The sequence below is a fragment of the Zootoca vivipara genome, chromosome 8, assembly GCF_965207765.1.
Source record: "Zootoca vivipara chromosome 8, rZooViv2.hap1.1, whole genome shotgun sequence".
NCBI classification, from domain to species: Eukaryota; Metazoa; Chordata; class Lepidosauria; order Squamata; family Lacertidae; genus Zootoca; species Zootoca vivipara.
In genome coordinates, this window is record NC_142591.1 from 74,142,771 (window position 1) to 74,162,056 (window position 19,286).

A 19,286-nucleotide genomic window follows, 5' to 3' on the forward strand; every position below is an offset into this window, starting at 1 on the left:
AGGATATGACATTGTATTCCTACAGGAGACTTCGAGCACAAGCGAAATATGAGCTTGTTGGATCAGGCCAATGGCCCATCTAGTTCATCATCCTGTTCTCATAGTGGCTGAATAGTTACTTGTGGGAAACCATCAAGAGGGATTTAAGCACAAGAGCCCTCTCCCCTCCTATGATTTCCAGCAACTGGTCTTCAGAAAAATTGCTGTCTCCTAACTGGAAGCAGAGCATAGCCATCACGGCTAGTAGCGATGGATAGGCCTCTCCTCCAGGAATTTGTCTAATCCTTTTTTAAAGCCACCCAAGTGGGTGGCCGTCACTGCCTCCTGTGGGAGTGAGTTCCACAGTTTAACTAGGCGCTGCACAAAGAAGTACTTAATATTTCGTCTGTCCCAAATCTTCCAATACTTAAGACTAAGGAGGAGGCGGACAGCCAGTGCCACCCACTGGACAGGTTACAAGTAAGAAGGCAAGCAGGTCATGGGTGGCCAGGACTGGTGGATAATGGAGGAGCCCTGATGGAGAATTTCAATGAATTCTTTACATGTAATGTGCCCTTATATACAGTCTCTGCAGCATAATCTCACATGTTTTATAAGAACAAGAGTTCCACCAAGTTCAGTGGGACCTCCTCTCTTCAGAGGGATGCAGGTGGCACTGTGGTCTAAACCAGTGAGCCTCTTGGGCTTGCTGATTGGAAGGTCGGCGGTTCGAATCCATCTGATGGGGTGAGCTCTGTCCGTTGCTCTGTCCCAGCTTCTGCCAACTTGGGAGTTGGAAAGCATGCCAGTGCAAGTAGATAAATAGGTACCGCTGCAGCGGGAAGGTAAATGGCATTTCTGTGGGCTCTGGTTTCAGTCACGGTGTCCCATTGCACCAGAAGCGGTTTAGTCATGCTGGCTGCATGATCTGGAAAGCTGTCTGTGGACAAACGCCGGCTCCCTCAGGCATGAGCGCCACAACCCCATAGTCATATTTGACTGGACTTAACCATCCAGAGGTCCTTTACCTTTACCGCTCTAATGCAGAGTTTAGGATTGCTGCCTTAGCCAGGAAAACAGTCCTGTGTTACATGGTTAGACTTTTTCAACTGAGATGTATTCCTAAACCGAAGACTCTGGCAATATAGCCAGACCCATCTCCATACTTCTGTTCCTTTCCCCATTATTCACATTTTCCTTACATTCACCATTTTCTGTGTGCATGCTGATAATATTCAGCACACCATCTGTTGGCCACATCTGATTTGGAACTACACCCTCTGACATCATTATAGGCTTGAGGACCATCCCTTTGAAAGACTGGGGGAAAAGATTTTCTACTTAACTATAGCCATACAACACTCATCAACTGTTTACATTTCTGTCTTACAGGGCTTTACAGCATTGGTGGGGGGGGGGAATGGGGGCTACACCCTTTTATAACTTAGAAAAGGACGTATTTGATCACTTCTAGCAGATCACAAGGACAGGAGTCATAAAGAGAAAGGAACCCTTTTTAGAGATCTTAAAGTTAAGAGTGGGGGAGGTTTAAAGAAGGCAGTAAGCTTGCTTTCATGCACAGCTTCAGAGAGGGAAAGCTTATTCCAAATTCTGTAATGGAGACACATTCTTAAAAGATCTAAACCCTTGGTCTGGCAGGATCTACAGTGTCACACCCTAAAATGTGTCGCCAGCAGTTTGAAGTTTCAAGGCTGTTTCTTACACGTCTGTGTGTCCATCACTTGGTTTCTCAGTGCCAGATGACGGAGCAGCTGGACGTGTGAACTGGCTCCATTGAAAACCATTATGCAGTGGTGTAGCAAGGTCAGGTGGTACCCGGTGTGGAAAATTTCTGGTCATCCCCTCCCCCAATTGAAATCTAGTTGGACTCACAAGAGACTGTGATCTACTCACAGTATAAAAAGACTGGATGTGATCTACCCATTGTCATTGCAAGTTGTTGTTGAGCTTTCTTTAGGGGAGGGTTGGCCAAAGTTGTTGAGCTTTTTGTGGTTCCAGGGTTTGGGTCCTGAGTTGAGGGACCTTTTGCTTCTCTCCTCTCCACCCTCCGCTTCTTTGCTTGCCTGCCTCATTCCCATTCTCTCTGCATACCTGCATGCCTTCGCCAGCAGCCAGGGAGCGTTAGGCTGTCAAAATGAGGGGGGGAGGCCGCCAGAGTAGGGGTAGGTGGGAGGCGCAACTCCCCATGGAGTTGACACCTGGGGCAGACCACCCCCACCACCCCTACCTTGCTCTGCCCCTGCCATTATGCATTGGATAAAGTAGTAATGGTCAATCTATCTTGTGATGTTCTGTATCTGTGGTGGTTCATTGACACACCACTTGAAGCTGCAACCATCTACAAAACAACAACAACAACAACCCAGAATCAACAACCACCCCCAACCCAATCCATTAAGAATTTGGGCATATTGAAGCAACTACTTTACTAAGAAGACCGTGACTATGTTAGGATCATAGAATTGTGGACTTGGAAGGGACCCCAAGGGTCATTTAGCCCAACACCCTGCAATGCAGGAATCACAGCTATCAGAACCCAACCCAACCAGTCCTGTGCATCATCATCATCATCATCATCCAAGTCATCCTGTAAGATCCTAGAGCAGTTTGCAGCATAATCAGACAAAACATCACAGAACAATAGCCCCCAAAGCCTCCTAACCAAACACATGACAATCATTAGCAGATTCTGTATAGCAGCAGACCAAATAAGAGCTGTTGAGCTACCAGAAAGCGTCATAAAGAGGTTTCAGATCAACAGAGAAGCCACAGGGAGAGGAAGGTGAGGCCTGAAGTCCTCCCTGAAAATAAACCCAATTGAACTCAGTAGACCATAGCTGGGAAACCTGTGGCCCTCCAACCTCCAACAGTGACAACCACCACAGCCAAAGGGCAGGGATGATGGGATCTGCAGTCTAGCAACATCTGTCCACAGGTCCCTGCAGAAATGGCTTGTGAGGTTGGGCAGAGCTGCTGCACCAGCTTCCCAGAGGGTGGGGCCCCTGGAGCAGGGGCAGACTTTGGCCTTTCAAATTTCAGTGGCACCCTGTGCAAGGCCAAAATTTGGCATGTCACACCTCCCACCTTCCATTATGCAACATGCACTATGTCAGCGTTTCTCAACCACTGTTCCGCGGCACACTACTGTGCCACGAGACGGTGGCTGCTGTGCCGCAACGTGAGGCGACGAGAAGGGCGATTTGCGGCCACCAATAGGCAGCGCTGACCCGCCGGAAAGGAAGCCGGCCGGGTCAGTCTGGAGGGCGCGAGGGCGCGAAGGGTGTTTCTTCGTCATCTCCTCGTGCTCGCTCCCTGAGCGAGGCAGCGCTTCATGGCCGAGGCCGCCTCCTCGCGCTCAATGGAGAAGGCAGCGGCGGCAGCGGTGCAGGGTGGCGGGGACTCTGGAGCAGCAGCAGCCCCATCCAGCGGCGGCAGTAACAGCAGCAGCCGCAGCAGCAGCCGCCCCACCTCGGCGGGCTCCTCGCCGTCCTCCTCCGCCAGCCGGGGAGGGCTCTCGGGCCGCCAAGGAGCAGCGGCGGCGGCTACACCAGCGGGGAGGCCAGAGGGAGGCGGCGGTGGCGGCAGCAGCAGCAGCCCCAGCTCAGCCGCGGCCAGCCCAGGAGGGAGCGGGGGGCTGGCAGCAGGCAGGACAATGGAGGCGGTGCTCGAGGGCTCTCTCAGCAAGTACACCAACCTCATCCTCCCTATTCCTCAGTCCCCCACCCATTCCCAACCCCCAGGATTTGCCCCGTCTTTTAATGGTGGTGTGCCGCGTGATTTTTTTGACGGAACAAGTGTGCCGTGGCCCAAAAAAGGTTGAGAAACACTGCACTATGTCATAGTTGCAGCAACCCCCTTGGCTCAGTGCCCAGTGTGGGGACACCGGTTGTGCTGCCCTAAATCCACATCTGACTGGGGGGGTTTACCAGGATGGAGAGGAGCAAGGTGACAGGGAGCTAGACATGGTGCAAACACATTGACGAGAGCACCAGATTTGCTCTGCCAGTGCATCTGCACCATGCCAGCATCCCCTCCGCCTTCCCCTCCCAGTTAGCAACAGTGACCCTCTGCTGGAAAACTAGCGCAGCAGCTATGCTCAACTTGGTGACATGTATGCTAGAGGTGGCCCATCCTGTTTTGCTGCCCAAGGCAAAATGGAAAGGTGCTATCCCCCTGTCGCTGCCCCCCTCTGGTCTTCCTTACCAGGGTTGTGTGGCAATGGCTTCTGGAGAGATCTCACAAGATCTTACAGAGCTCTTGCAAGATATCACAGCGCTCTCGCGAGATCTGAAGGAGCGTCTCCACCTCCATCGTTCTGCCCGGACACTGAGGTCCAGTGCCGAGGGCCTTCTGGCGGTTCCCTCGCTGCGAGAAGCCAAGTTACAGGGAACCAGGCAGAGGGCCTTCTCGGTAGTGGCGCCCGCCCTGTGGAACACCCCCCCCCACCAGATGTCAAAGAGAAAAACAACTACCAGACTTTTAGAGGACATCTGAAGGCAGCCCTGTTTAGGGAAGCTTTTAATGTTTAATAAATTATGGTATTTTAATATTTCTGTTGGAAGTCGCCCAGAGTGGCTGTGGAGGCCGAGGCCCGGCCAGATGGGCGGGGTATAATAAATTAATTATTATTATCATCATCATCATCTCCCCAGAAGCTGCCACTGCGGCTTCTCCTTACTGTGGTACATTTGGATAAGCACTACTGGTGAAGAAGCAGGGGGCATCCAAAATCTGTGTAAAGTTAAAAGGGTTATTAGCTTGAGCCAAATGGTCATGTGAAAAAAGGCCCTGGGTGTAGCTGATTAGGCCCATAGTTTCAAATGAATCAAAACAACCTGACAGATGTAATTTGGGCTTGCCTTGAACTCAGTGGGAGATTTGCCACATACTTTAAAAGCACAGCAAAAATCTGTGGGAAATTCTTTGACTTCGGTAGCGACCGGGGTGGGGGTGGGGGCAAGTTGATACTGAGTTTAGCCAAAGACTGTAGACTTTGCAGCAATGTGACAATTAAGAGATCCCTGCTGCTTGCGGTTGCTTTACAGTTAAGCATCCTGTAGGACTTACAGTAATCTCTGTATCTCACTCCCTCCACACACACCCCTAACCTGGCACATAGAATTCATTCATACAAAATACATGTCAAAAGCATGATGCCTGGATAGCTCAGTTGGTAAGAGCCTGGTGCTGATAATGCCGAGGCTGCAGGTTCAATCCCCTCCCAACTAAATAAAAAAAAATTATACGATTCATTTTTCTGCATTTAATTTCATTCCATCCAAATGTAAGGTGTTCACAAGGACATAGGAACTGGCTTGTGGGGAGTAGGAAAGATGAGGTGCCTACCTCAGGCAGAAGATGCTGGGGTGTGTGGTAGGGGGGACAGTCCCCCCTTCTCCCTCTGCAGCTATGGCGGCAGCGCTACTTCCGGTCTGGTACTTCCGGTCCGATCCCTTATTTTTCAAGAAGGAACTTGGCAGGTATGCTGACTGGCAGTGGCCCTCCAGGATTTCAGCACTACTTGGGAGATGCCGAGGTTTGAACCTGGGGGTCTTTCTTTCACTGCTAGATACCTTCATGGGCTGAGGTGACCACTCTCTTCCCTATACCTGGAGATGATGGGGACTGAGCCAGAGACCTTCCACATGCAAAAGCTCTGTTACTTGCGGCAATGCAATCCATCGGCACACAAGCTAAATTGATATCGACAAGCACTTCCCCGATCTGTCCCACTATTAAGATTGAAATCTCAAGTTGCTTTGCCCAGAATCCGGAACACAGCTGAAGCCAATGGGTTTCCAGCAATGTAGCCTTGGGCAGGACTGCAGCCACCGACATTTGATACAGGACTTTTAAAGCGGGACCTTTGCTATCTGATGTCCAGGATCTGATAGTTAAAAATCGGGACCGGATTGTGGCAGCCACTGCTGCTGCTGCTGCTGCTTGGCACCGTTCCAGTCACCAATCTGCTCGTTACAAATTTGATAAGCCTGCAAAAGGAAAGACTTGGTGGCTGGAACAATTCCAAATAGCCAGGAAATCCCACTTGAGGTCAAAGACAGCCACAACTGGAGAATTCCTCGCTCACTCGTCTAGCCAATACAGGCTGTAACCCCCCCCCCCCAAACAAACTGGAAACCTAAGGACTCTTGTTCTGGTTCAGGTTCAAATAATGACTGTCAAACAATGGCTCAGGTTCTGCTCTGTTCCAGTTCAAGGGAGAAATAATGATTACTAAAGCCTTTTTTCGGTTCTAATTTCAGACTGGGCACAAACTCAGGAGGAGCTTTCAGAAGTGATCTCAGAATGACTGCAAGCTGGCCAGGGGCGGGGGACAAGTGGCAAAGCACTGGAGCAGATACAGAAGGTTGGCACTTGCTAGAAATGGGAGTATCAGGTTGACACCTGTTACTCTCAACCCATTTCGACAATGAACTGGAATGGACCACAGTCCGCAAATGCCTCTCCTATAGTACTGGATTCCCTGCATTGCCTGGGCTTTGACTGGATGAATACATGGACTAAATGATTCTATGGAAATGAGTAAAGTTTCAAGACCAGGCGCAGCATAAATATGTCACATGACTTAAACCACTGAGTCTCTTGGGCTTGCTGATCGGAAGGTCAGCAATTTGAATCCGTGCAACGGGCTGAGCTCCTGTTGCTCTGTCCCAACTTCTGCCAACCTAGCAGTTCAAAAGCACACCGGTGCAAGTAGATAAATAGGTACCGCTGCGGCGGGAAGGTAAACGGAGTTTCTGTGAGCTCTGGTTTCCATCGCGGTGTTCCATTGCGCCAGAAGTGGTTTAGTCATGCTGGCCACATGACCCGGAAAAGCTGTCTGTGGACAAATGCCGGCTCCCTCAGCCTGAAAGCGAGATGAGCGCCCCAGCCCCACAGTCTCCTTTGACTGGATTTAACCATCCAGGGGTCCTTTACAGATTACCTTTATTCTTCTACCCAATTATATGCTTCTCCACCTCTGCCTAAAGTTCTCCCTCACATGACCTGACTTATTCTCCTCCCAGACTGCCTCTTTTCCAGGAACAGCCTCCTCAGATTCAAGACAGGATTCTCTGCTGTGCCAGGAACCAGTCAGATGAACCAGAGATCGGCTGCATCCTTAGCTGCTCAGCTTCCGAAAAGCGGTAGGAGGAGTTTCAGAGGGTAGCCATCTGTACATTCACACTTACTGTATTTACATTCGAACCGTATGCAGGCACCTGTAAATTATAACATTAGCCGATTGCTACATTAGCCGATTGGCACCCCCATTTCTGGGAAGCTGGCTGAGACTTAATTTTGGCAGCAGCAGAAGCAAATCCATCTTTGAAGTACAAATGATTCCCAGCGTTCATTCATTATGAACATAAAATAGCTGTCAGCATTCTTTCCCCTTCCAGTTTTAAGAGCCAGTGGAAGGGAAAACTGAACAGTTATGTTACATCTGTAGGGCTTTACTGCTCTGCAGCCCAGTTGCCTTGGTCTCCCACTCATTTATCATTTCCAGATTTTTTACATGTCATTGATCTTCGCTGCAGGGATCAGACAGAGCCGACGTCAGGTCTCTGTTTTAAGTGCAAATTAAAGAACAGGAGAGAGCCCAGCTTTCAATAATGAAAAAAGAAATAATCATAAAAAATATCAGGCCATTATAAACATGAAACCAGCTGTACATTCTCAGAGACCCCAATATGGGGTCTCCGAGTAGCACTGAATTAAAAGGCGTGGGGCCCTATTCTGAACTGTCAGTTTGCCTACGCCATTGCTCTCAAGTCTTATATACCTTTTAGCTGAAGGCATGCTTCGTTAAAATGAAGGTCTCTCCCTGCTTTTAAGAGTTATCTTGCATGCTGATAGTCAAAATAAGGATTCTAACCAATTTGGATTAGTGATAGGGAGTATACAACTGGCACCCAAGGATGCCAACTTGAATAAAATATTGGAGGGGCCCAGGTAAGTTCTGGCCCGCATAATCAAATGCAATTCTGGGCTGCATCAATAGGAGTATAGCATCTAGATCGAGGGAAGTAATAGTACCACTGTATTCTGCTCTGGTCAGACCTCACCTGGAGTACTGTGTCCAGTTCTGGGCACCACAGTTCAAGAAGGATACTGACAAGCTGGAACGTGTCCAGAGGAGGGCAACCAAAATGGTCAAAGGCCTGGAAACAATGCCTTATGAGGAACGGCTTAGGGAGCTGGGTATGTTTAGCCTGGAGAAGATAAGGTTAAGGGGTGATATGATAGCCATATTCAAATATATAAAAGGATGTCATATAGAGGAGGGTGAAAGGTTGTTTTCTGCTGTTCCAGAGAAGTGGACACGGAGCAATGGATTCAAACTACAGTGGTACCTCGGTTTATGAACACAATTGGTTCCAGAAGTCTGTTCATAAACTGAAGCGTTCATAAACTGAAGCGAACTTTCCCATTGAAAGTAATGGAAAGTGGATTAATCCGTTCTAGACGGTCCGCGGAGTAATCGTTCATAAACTGAAGCGAACTTTCCCATTGAAAGTAATGGAAAGTGGATTAATCCGTTCCAGACGGGTCCGCGGAGTACTTAAACTGAAGCGTTCATAAACTGAAACATGGGTGTAATTGGTTCCGGAAGTCTGTTCATAAACTGAAGCGTTCATAAACTGAAGCGAACTTTCCCATTAAAAGTAATGGAAAGTGAATTAATCCGTTCCAGATGGGTCCGCGACGTTCATAAACCGAAAATTCATAAACCGAGGTGTTCATAAACCGAGGTTCCACTGTACAAGAAAGAAGATTCCACCTAAACATTAGGAAGAACTTCCTGACAGTAAGAGCTGTTCGACAGTGGAATTTGCTGCCAAGAAGTGTGGTGGAGTCTCCTTCTTTGGAGGTTTTTAAGCAGAGGCTTGACAGCCATATGTCAAGAATGCTTTGATGGTGTTTCCTGCTTGGCAGGGGGTTGGACTGGATGGCCCTTGTGGTCTCTTTCAATTCTATGATTCTATGAAATCAGTAGACATGGCACAAACACACCATTTGAATGGCAATTCTGATCAACTTCAGGTGTGTGCGCCCCCCCCCCATATTTTCTTGAGGGGGCCAAAGGAGTTGGCTCCTAGGCTGGCATACCAGTGGTAAGGATTCCAGGTGACTTTAGGAAAATAGAGAGCAATATGTTTGTGGCAGAAGAGCAGAGGGGGTCCTTGTTCTGCAGTGTCCCCACACCACTTTATAAAGGGGATGTTTTAATGGTGAAACAGACAAGACCCCCCCCCCCACACACACCCCTTGCTAGTTGGGTGGGATGGGAATACTACTACACAAGGAACATCTTTGGGTGGGTGGGGGGAGAAAACGCCAAGGAGTAATGCCCACACAAATACAGAGTGGAGTCCCTAAGGTGGTTGGATGGTGGTTTCCTTCTGCCAAATCCAGCAGCCAAGCTGGGGCCAAACATATTGCTTGCTTTCCTTTGGACCACATCAATAAGGCCGGGTGGGTGGGTGTCCTGACATCTGGGGAGCACAGAGCCAATGCTATGACCTGAGAGACCAATGTTTAAACCCACTGGGTGACCTTGAGCCAGTCACAGTCTCTCAGCCTGATCTACCTCGCAGGGTTGTTTCAGGGATAAAGTGGGAGATGGAGAAGAAGCACGTTTCGAGCTCATGGGAGGAAAGGAGAGATATAAATAGGAGAAATGAATAAATGCCAAGGTGGGTTGGCACTAGAAAGCTGGATCCCCAACCAGGACTGACTGCACACCTCTGCACCTGGGACAATAATGTCATCCTGTTTCAGGCTGCATTACATTTTGATTTCTGGAGAAAGAAACAAAACAAAACAAACATGGTACAAAGTATCATTTGAAGGATGGCAATGAGGAAAGTGTGGGGATGCAAACATTTTGGGAAGGAATGTTGAGTTCTTAGTAATAAATGACGGGGAGGGGTGGATACTATACTGAGAAAAAGGAAGGCTTGTGTGTGGCTGGAAGTACCCAGTGACTCACATAACTAAGCATGTGAATATCCTCCATTGAACAATATTGTGCTGGAAGTGAAAGTGTTGGTGTGTTTGGTCAGTGAGAATAATACTTTGCATTCATACTGTGCAATCCTGTGAATGCACATAAACTCCACTTTATCCAATGCTGCTTACTCCCATGTAAGCGTGCGTAGGATTGCATATGCGTGTGTTCAAAGCACATCGTATTTATTATCCCAGCAATTGCTAGCAGGCTCAGTAAGGGAGGGCAAGTGCTATTGTTGCCATATTGCAGGGGTGGGTGGTGGCCAAAAAGAACAAGGAGAGAGCCCTGGTGGATCAGACCCAAACCCCGTCTTGTCCAGCGGCCTGCTCTTACAATTGCCAAGTATGCACACACACACACACAATTGCCAAGTATGCACACACACACACATACACACACACACAGCAAGTCCACAAGCAGGACACAAAAGTGTCCACTCATGCAACTTGTGATTTCCGGCAACTCACATCCAGCTGTTTACTGCCTCCTGATCAGGACTAGCAGCCATAAACTAATCCTATATAATAAAGTGCAAGTGTCTCTGCGTCCAAGTTTTCTGTGTGTCCCATTTTGCGCGCTAATGCGCATGTGCCCCAGGGACACAGGGATTGGACAGCAGAGACTGGACACACACGCTCCCCCCCACCTCTGCCTACCGTTTCCCTACGGCCGACCAACCGCCGCTCCCGGCCGGACAAGGAGGCTGCTTTATTTCCCATCCCCCCCTACGCTCCCCCCGGCGACCAACAGCAAGCGTGCGTGCGCGCGCTCTCCCCCCACCCCCACCTGGATCACTCGCGCGCCCAGGACCCTGGCGGGTGTGAGGGGCGAGGGTCCCTCAGGGGAAGTGGGGGGGGCGCTGCGCAGAGGAGAAAGAGGCAGCGGCAGCCGAGCGGAACGTGTCAGGGGGAAAGGTCGCGGCCAAAAAGCTGGCCTATTTTCATGAAAAGAGCAGCCTGCGTAGCTGCCTTCCCCTCGCTGCCTGCGCATGAGGAGGCGCGCACCCTGTCGGTCTTCTCCGGGTCGCGCGCCGCTCCAGCCCTCATCCCTGCAGGAGCGCCTGCACTTCCGGGTTCGAGGCCTCCCTCCCTCAGTCTGCCAGGGCGCATGGAAGTAAGTCAGGCAGGCAAGGCAGGGCGGCCGAGAGCGATGGCTCAGGGGAAGCGCAAGTTCCAGGCGCGCAAGGAGGCCTCCGCGGGGAAGAAAGCGAAGGCGGTGGCGGCGGCCCGGGGGCCTCGCAAAGGAGGTAGGGCCGAGGGATGGACAGAGGCAGCCCGGGGGCCGGCTTTGCTCTCAACTTTGCCTCCGGTTCCGGAGACTTTTGTGCGCGCTCAGAAGGCTGCCTCCCCTTCTCCTCCAAGACGCAGCAGCTCCTCTCACACGTTCTAGCGCCCGTTTACTGAACGGGCTGAATGCCACTAGTCCTTAATAAAACCAGGCAAGAGGTGGGAATTTGCCTCAAGGCTACCTAGTTAGCCTGTCCTGTGACCAGAGTGAGGATTTACCTGGCAATCTTTCAAACCATTCTCCATGCTAGATCATGCAGTAGCTATTTTTCACATTCCTGTCATGGAGTGATGTGTGCATGCACACAAGCCCCTCTATGAAAAGACATGCTAGGAAATAATCTCTGCAATACTGGACCGGCTAAAGGTGAACCTAACCCCCTATATAATTAGCAAAAAACAAAAAACAACACCCACCAACCTCTGGCAACTAGTTATGTAGAGGTGGCTAAATGTACACTTTGCAGAATTGCAAACTGTGTGAATGGCTGGAATGCTAACAAATATCAATACAACTTTGCCCCCTGAACAGTGGTCTACAGGAGAGACCTGCAACGCAATGTTGCAGCGCATAATGTGCCTGCTCAGGATTCTAGCTACTCTGTTTACATTCCCTCCCCACAAGTTTTCTGTTCACTGCATCTCAAGTCAGCCAGCGTTCTGTACCCACTGAGCACATTTGTGTACAGACAATATACAGTACCTTCAAGGCATGTCCTTCCCCTCAAAGAATCCTGGGCACTGTAGTTTGTCCAGGGTTGGTGGGGAGTGCAACTCTGTGAGGGGCAAAGTACAGTGCCTGGAATTCTTTGAGGGAACGAACGTGTTTCAAATATGCTTTATAAGGTATAGTGTGCATATACTCCCAGTCATCCCCTTTCTATAGATTTGTCATACTTCTGCAAACCTTGGGGTTTCCTCAAGCCTGGGGTTTCCTTATGTATGGGTGGTGCCATTTGGCTACATAAGCAACACACTCACGGTTTGAATAGTGGAGATGACCGTACATAGCTGAGAATGGTTCTTTTCCATCCCAGCCTGCAGGTCTTGATACAGCGCAAAGCAACAGGAGCACTGCTATCCTAGGATTAAAGGTAAAGGGACCCCTAACCATTAGGTCCAGTTGTGACCGACTCTGGGGTTGCGCGCTCATCTCGCATTATTGGCCGAGGGAGCCGGCGTATAGCTTCTAGGTCATGTGGCCAGCATGACAAAGCCGCTTCTGGCAAACCAGAGCAGCACATGGAAACGCCGTTTACCTTCCCGCTGTAGCGGTTCCTATTTATCTACTTGCATTTTGACGTGCTTTCGAACTGCTAGGTTGGCAGGAGCTGGGACCAAGCAACGGGAGCTCACCCCGTCACAGGGATTCGAACCGCCGACCTTCCGATCGGCAAGCCCTAGGCTCAGTGGTTTAACCACAGCGCCACCTGGGTCCTATATCCTAGGATTAATCAGCAGCAATCCTAGGCTGATCCTAGGATTAATCAGCAGCAATTATATTTTGAACTATCAGAAGCTAAACTAGCCTCAAGTTTCACTTCTCTAATCACTTAACTGGATTTTGCAGTAGGGCGAGCCTCATCTATTTCAGCGGAACAGACTTCCCGGGGATAGCTTGTGCCTGTGCTGATTGCCTCATAAGCAAGACCCACTGAATTCAAGGAGGCTTACTCCTTAGCATGCCTGTGTTGGACTGCAGCCTCCGCTGGCTTGCAAATTGATGCATATCATCTCAGTGGATTGGAAGAGAACTGAAAATGCCAAGTCTCAAATTTCAAAGCCGCCTCATTGTCCTGTTCCCTGTGCAGACTGCTGGGTGGTGGTAGTTTTATTTTCTGCTCCTGCTGATAGCTATTACTTAAAGATGTGTGGAAACGAGAAACCACTGGGGATAATATATGAGGCTTGTCAGTTACACACTATTTCAAAGAGCATTCGGTGGCGAGCAATGAGGTCCAGTCAGCCTTCAAGGCTGGAGACTAATCTACTTATGGATTTGTTGTGGCCTTGGGAAAGTTATTTCTCCCTCATACCCTGATCCTAAGCATCTTTGCTCAGCATTATCCCATTGATTTGAATGAAGCTTGCTTCCAGTATGTGCTCGGGGTCCTTGGTTTCTTCAAAGGATCTGAGCACACGTGCTGGATGTGACCACCAAGGACTTTTGATGCAGCCAATTATTTGTTTCCATTGTTCTGTGCTACCAACCGCAATGCCTTTGCTTTGTTGGACTATCTGGGGCAAGAGGAGGGAGAGCAATTATTGTGTGCATGGAAGGAGGGTCCCTTCCCACCACCCCATACCCAGAGTTCTGTTTATACAAACAAAGCCCACAAATCTAGGGTGGGGCTTCTGTGTGACCCTCCAGATGTTGGAACTCCCATCATTGGGGGCAGACCCCTAGGGGCTAGGGCAGTTTTGTTCCCAACCCCATCGTATTTTTTGAGGGGCCCGGGGCAGGCCCCTTCAATTTTCAGAGGGTGTTTGGCTCCACCCCTGGCTCCTTGAGACTTAAGTTGGGCCCATCAATCATCTGGAAAAGCTGCCCCCTTAGACTCCCATCGTCCCTGACCACTGGCCATGCTGGCTAAGAATGTTGAGAGCTAGAATCCAACAACATATGAAGGGCCACCGATTCCCCGCATCTGTTTTAAATGGTTAAAATATAAAACAATCATTTTATCTGGGAGTAGGGTCACTCTCCCCCCCCCTTACCCAGTTATTTTCCTTCTGTACATGATACAAGTTTACTAAAATGGTAAGAAAATTCTTATACTTCTGTAGGCAAGCGCTGGGTAGCCTTCCAACCCAGGTAAAACGTTATTAGCTCCAGCCTGCACCTATGGAAATAGGTTTTCTACCTGTGGGGGGGGGGAACTCCTTTTCGTCTGTGTTTCCTTTGATTTTATTGTGCACAACCTTGTGTGTTGTATACAGTGGTACCTTGGTTTGCAACTGTTTTGGATTACAACCATTTTGGATTACAACTACAGTAATACCTCGGGTTACGAACACGATCCATTCCGGGTCGCAGTTCATAACCCGAAAAGTTCCTAACCCGAACGCGACCCGAACCGCCATTTTGCGCATGTGCAAAGCGCTATTTTCGCGATTTTCGCGCTTTGCGAAACATCAAGTGACATTGAGGGAAAGTAACATCCTTATGGTTGCCATATTTCAAAAAGTAAAAGCCAGGACACCCCAAAGCTGTTGAGGTTTCTTTAGGAAGGAAAAACACACACAAATAAAAACCCTGCATTGTCTTTTCCAACGTCAATTCCAAAAAAACAAAACAAAAAACCAATTCCGCCTATGAAATCCCAGGCGTATGGCAGCCCTAATCATCCTATAATACTATAATACTGAAACATCCTATAATAATGTACATATGTAAGAGACTCATTTATAGTTATAATTTGGGAACATATCCTTATGCAGATGTTTGATTTAATACTTTTATACTTGATTTTATATTTTGTGGATGTCACATTATTATATTATAAAGTAGTTGTGTTCTATTTTGTTAATTCTTCTGGGTGTCCCCGTCCTGTCCGCCCCCCCCCCCAATGTATTTCCTTTTTGTTTTCCAATCCATTTCCACATCTGCTGTGGCTCAAATTTTTATTCTGAAATAATAATAATGGGGGGGGGAGTTTGAGCTCCATGGGAGAACTGAAGATCCCAGGGTTCCATCCCCCGACTCTCTAGGCAGGGCTGGGAAGTCGAAAGGAGCTTCCTATGCCAAGAATCCCCTTGAAACGCCTCCTTTCTCTTCCCTCTCAGAGGCGCCAGCTGTAGAAAAAGTCCCCACTTCCCTCTTGCCGTCTCACGGATCGGTCGGGGGAACCCCTTCCAGATAACCGGAGCCAATCAGGAGAGGGTGCGGCGCCGCGTCATAAAGGGGAGGCGGACCCTCCCACACAGTGACCTCATCGTCGGCATTCCCTGCATCTTGGGTCTTGCCTGCTGCCACGTGGGTTCCCAGCCTGCAATAAAAAAAGTCTGCCTGGCTTTGAGCTGAGCGACCTCGCTCTTCTTTTTTTGCTCGCTCTGCAAAAGGCAAGCCGGGGATTAGGAAGTGGCCGGGGCCCCAGACGCCTCTCCCCGGCCTTGCAAGGGGGCGCGGGGCTGCAGGCAGGCCGGGGCTTGTTTTCATGCGCTGGGGGGCGAATTGCTGCACATGTGTGGGTCGCCTCTCTGGACTCTGGCCCCATAACCACGGCCTCCCCCGCCGCCGCCGCCGCCGCCTCCTCCCCATAATGAACCGCTCCAGCTGCGCCCTGTCGAAGCCTATTGCAACCAGACACTTTTACGTTTGGTCTTTTGCAAAAAGGAACCCTGCTAAACTCGCTGTGCCTTCCCCACGAGGGAAGAAAACTGCTGAATCCGGAGCAATAAAGAGGGGGGGGAAGCAGTGGGAACTAAACAATGAGGTGGCTTCCATCCAGGGCATGGAGAGAGGGAGAGAGATAGGCATCTTGGAGCCCGGCAGGCGGTTGCCAAGCCGGGGCCAGCGCCGCCTCCTCCAAGCCTGGTTCCCTTTGTCCTGCCCCACGGATGGGGGGAGGACGGGAGAGCGGATCGGCCCCTGCCTACACGCGCGCGGCTCCGGAGCCGATGCCACGTCCTTTCATTTCCCTCGCCTGCCGGCGCGCCACATCCTCCAAGACGGATGCCCACCCAGGAACCCCCCCCCCAAAAAAACATCGCCCCGATCCACGCATACCCTTCTAAGGTAGCAAAGCATTGAGTCTTGCAAGGCCTGGGGGGCAGGAGTTGCATTGCTCCTCTCTCCGGTAAATCGGCGCCCAGCTGCGGCAGCGAACCTATGCATAGACAACGTGGGAGTAAAAGGGGCTTTGAAGCCAGCGAGGCTGAAGTCCTGAGTAAAGAGGCACTGGCAGATCTTGAGGGGTGGGGTAGAGGAGTCAGGGTGCCCATGTGTTAATATAGGGTGGGCGCCTATCTCTGCTTCCCTCCCCCTCCCCCCGCAAGCATTTCGAAGCGTCAGGATAGGTCTTGCAAAAAGGGTTCACCAAACCAGACACACCCCTCTCCTAACACCGAGCAGACAGATGTTTCTTCTAGAGAGGGGAGGGGAGGCCGGCTCTCCAGATGTTGCTGGACTCAGCCCCAACTCCCAGCAGCTCTGGCCATGGTCGCTGGCGGGGAGGGGGTGTGTCAATAGCCAGATGTTCCCCACCACCACCGGACACCATCCACCGCAGCATCTGGCTATTCAGATGCATTCGAACACGGCTCCTTCATTTCTCAGCCTTTGCCTTGACAGATCTGTAGCTCCCATCAATTCGTCTTTCAGAAAGAGAAAAACGAAAGAAGAGCGCACCCCACCCAGCCACCCACCTTGTGGCAGCGCGTTCCATAGGTGGAAGCGTTGTGGATGGAGCAGGCTCCTTTTTCCCGCCAGTCAAATTTATTGGCAAATTTATTGGCTCGGGTTTGTAGGTTGTTGAGACATCCTGTCCCCTCTTCCTCCCTTAAAAAAAAAAATCTCTGGGAATCTGACACCCGCACCCCTCCCCCATCGCCTTCTGCTCCTTCCCAGGTTCCGTCTCCACACTCTTCCACCCATTTGAAACCGGGAAGGGAGGGGAGGGCGTGGCAAAGTCACGTTTCATGTTTTTACAAGTGTCTAAATAGCTACAGTGTATGCAGTCCAAAAAGAGAGAAGGGGAAAGCAGACCCGCCTTCCGGGATAGACTCCCTCTGATATTTTGGAACCAGATCAATGTCTCCAAATCTCCCAAGAACATAGGTGTGTTCATACATGTGTGGTTTTATATATATTTCTTGCAAGCCGAGGGGAGAAAACTCTCTGTTCCTTTACTTAGGCGTACAAGACACCCCCACCCACACACCAGTTACTTGCGAGTAGACTTACTGATTTACCTCCATTGATTTTCTGGATGTTCCCACAATTATCACGGAAATGAGAGAAAGAGGGGAGACCAAAGCCTAGGAGGACCTAGATGCATTTACTCCTGCACAAGCCCCAATGAGGTTTACTCGCGAGTAGGTTGTCTTCTGCCACAAAACCCTGGCGCTCCATCCCCGACAATGCATTGGCAGGAGTAGTCGGGGCTGGTGAACGATTTAAAGACCAGGATAAAGAAAACGGGCAATATCCGGCCAAAGGTACCATTTTCCCCCAGTAGAAGAGAAGCGCACCCCCCCCCAAAAAAAAAACACCTAACCATGCTTAGGCCCACACGGGCTTTACTCCCAAGTAAGTACGCGCAGGATTGCAGCCTTAAAACGCGGTTGACCTTGGCAGGATCGTGTCTTGTTGAGCCCCGAAGATGCGCCCAAGGTAGCCTAGGTGTTAAATTAGGCTCCCCAACACAGAATGCAGTAAAGAGATGCACAGCATTATCTGAAAGAAGCTTCAGGTGATCAACGGCAACGGCAATTAAATTAGGCTGTTCCTCGGGGCAGAGACCTGCGCTCCCATCGGTTTAAAAGGCACGCGCGCGCAAAGAGTTGACTCGACGGCGCTCCACAAATACTGTACTAACATTTCTCTGTCCCCCTCCTCGGAAACAATGTCCGCCTCTTATTTAAAAATAAATAATTCACCTCTAAATCCCCCCACTCGATTTCTTGCAAGAAACCTAAACAGAAATAAAATTGCCATATTTTTTTAAAGCAACCCTCACTCACCTTGCAGTTCTTCTCTGCTCATCCAAGATCTACAAAGAGGCCGTCGACGCGGTGCGGAGACCTGGAAGTCCTCTCCCCCCCAGATTGAGGTAATAGATCAACTCGCGCTTTCGGGAGGCTGTTTGGAGGGGCTGGATCCAAACGGCCTGCAAACCATGGGGAAGAAAACAGGGAGGCGGGAGGAGGAGCAGAAGGGGATCTTTTCTCCCCCACCTGGATCCCAGTTCCCTAAAATTTCAAGTTTCTGGCCTTTTTTCAAATTTTCTTGCCCCTTCCTTATTTTTCTCAAAGCTGGCTTCCAGAGAGATGGAGACGGTGGGCTTCTTCCTGGCGGTGGAGAGTCCAGGCGCCCGCCGCAGAAGTTGCTAAGAAAAGTTGAAGGCGGCGCAGCATCAACAGGCAAAAGAGGAGGGAAAAAAGTCTCACTCTCTCTCTTTGGTCCGGGCTGAATGGAACTTCTATCTCAGGCTTCGCGGCGGCGGCGGCGGCGGCGGCGGCGTAGCAGCAGCAAGCAGCCTCAGCAGTTGGAAGTAGCGGGTGGATAATATTTTCCAGACGTCTCTTGCCTCTTTCTCTCTCTCTCCCGTCTTCTTTTTCCTGCCTCCCCTCTTCCTTTGGCTGCTGAGATTCTGCCTGCTCCAAGTTAAGGGGTCTCTCTCTCTTCTTTTTTTTAAAACCAGTGAAGGCTTGGAGGTTGTTTTAATAGGGTGGAGAGGGTGGGGGGGTGGAGAGGAGGAGGAGGAGGAGGGAGGGAGAGAGGGAGGGAACTCCTGCAAGTTGGGGGGGGGGAGAGAGAGAAGAGGGAGAGAACTGCCCATTCAACAGGACTAGTTTAAACTCGAGTGAATTAAATTAAATTAATTGCAAACAGAAATTGCAAAAAGAGAGAGAGAGAAATACAATACACATGTGTTACTACCACCTGATTTTTCCTCTTCGTGTTAGAAGGGGTGGGGAGAGGGGAGTTGGGCTTTTGAAATCCCTCCATTTCGCCACTCATTTCTCCTCCCGGAATCATATTGTATGTTTTGGGTAGTAAATGATTTCTGGTGCACATTGCATTAAAAAAATTTAAAAAAATAAAATAAAATCCAGGTTTCATATTTTCCTCCCTCCCCCTCTTCTAAGGAAGCGGGGTGGAGGGATTGCTTTTCTGGTGATTTCTTAATTCATTGGAATTGCTTTACACAAGCTGGCTTTGCTTCCTTGATCCAGCCCAGCTTTGCGAGATAATAAGGGATACGGTTGGAAAGGCACTCCAGGCAATTGGAAAGGAGAAATAAACCCATTCAGGGTCC

At 49.9% G+C, this 19,286-nt stretch overlaps 1 protein-coding gene across 1 annotated transcript in view; it reads right to left on the reverse strand.

Annotated features, from left to right (window-relative positions):
- The window catches only part of HAS2 (hyaluronan synthase 2), a 40,774-nt gene extending 22,397 nt beyond the window's left edge, over positions 1 to 18,377 (reverse strand). Inside the window, exon 1 of the mRNA XM_035126155.3 lies at positions 17,989 to 18,377. The gene's annotated coding sequence lies outside the window, so the exon portion shown is untranslated. The remainder of the gene's footprint in view (positions 1 to 17,988) is intronic.
- Positions 18,378 to 19,286: the final 909 nt, after the last annotated feature.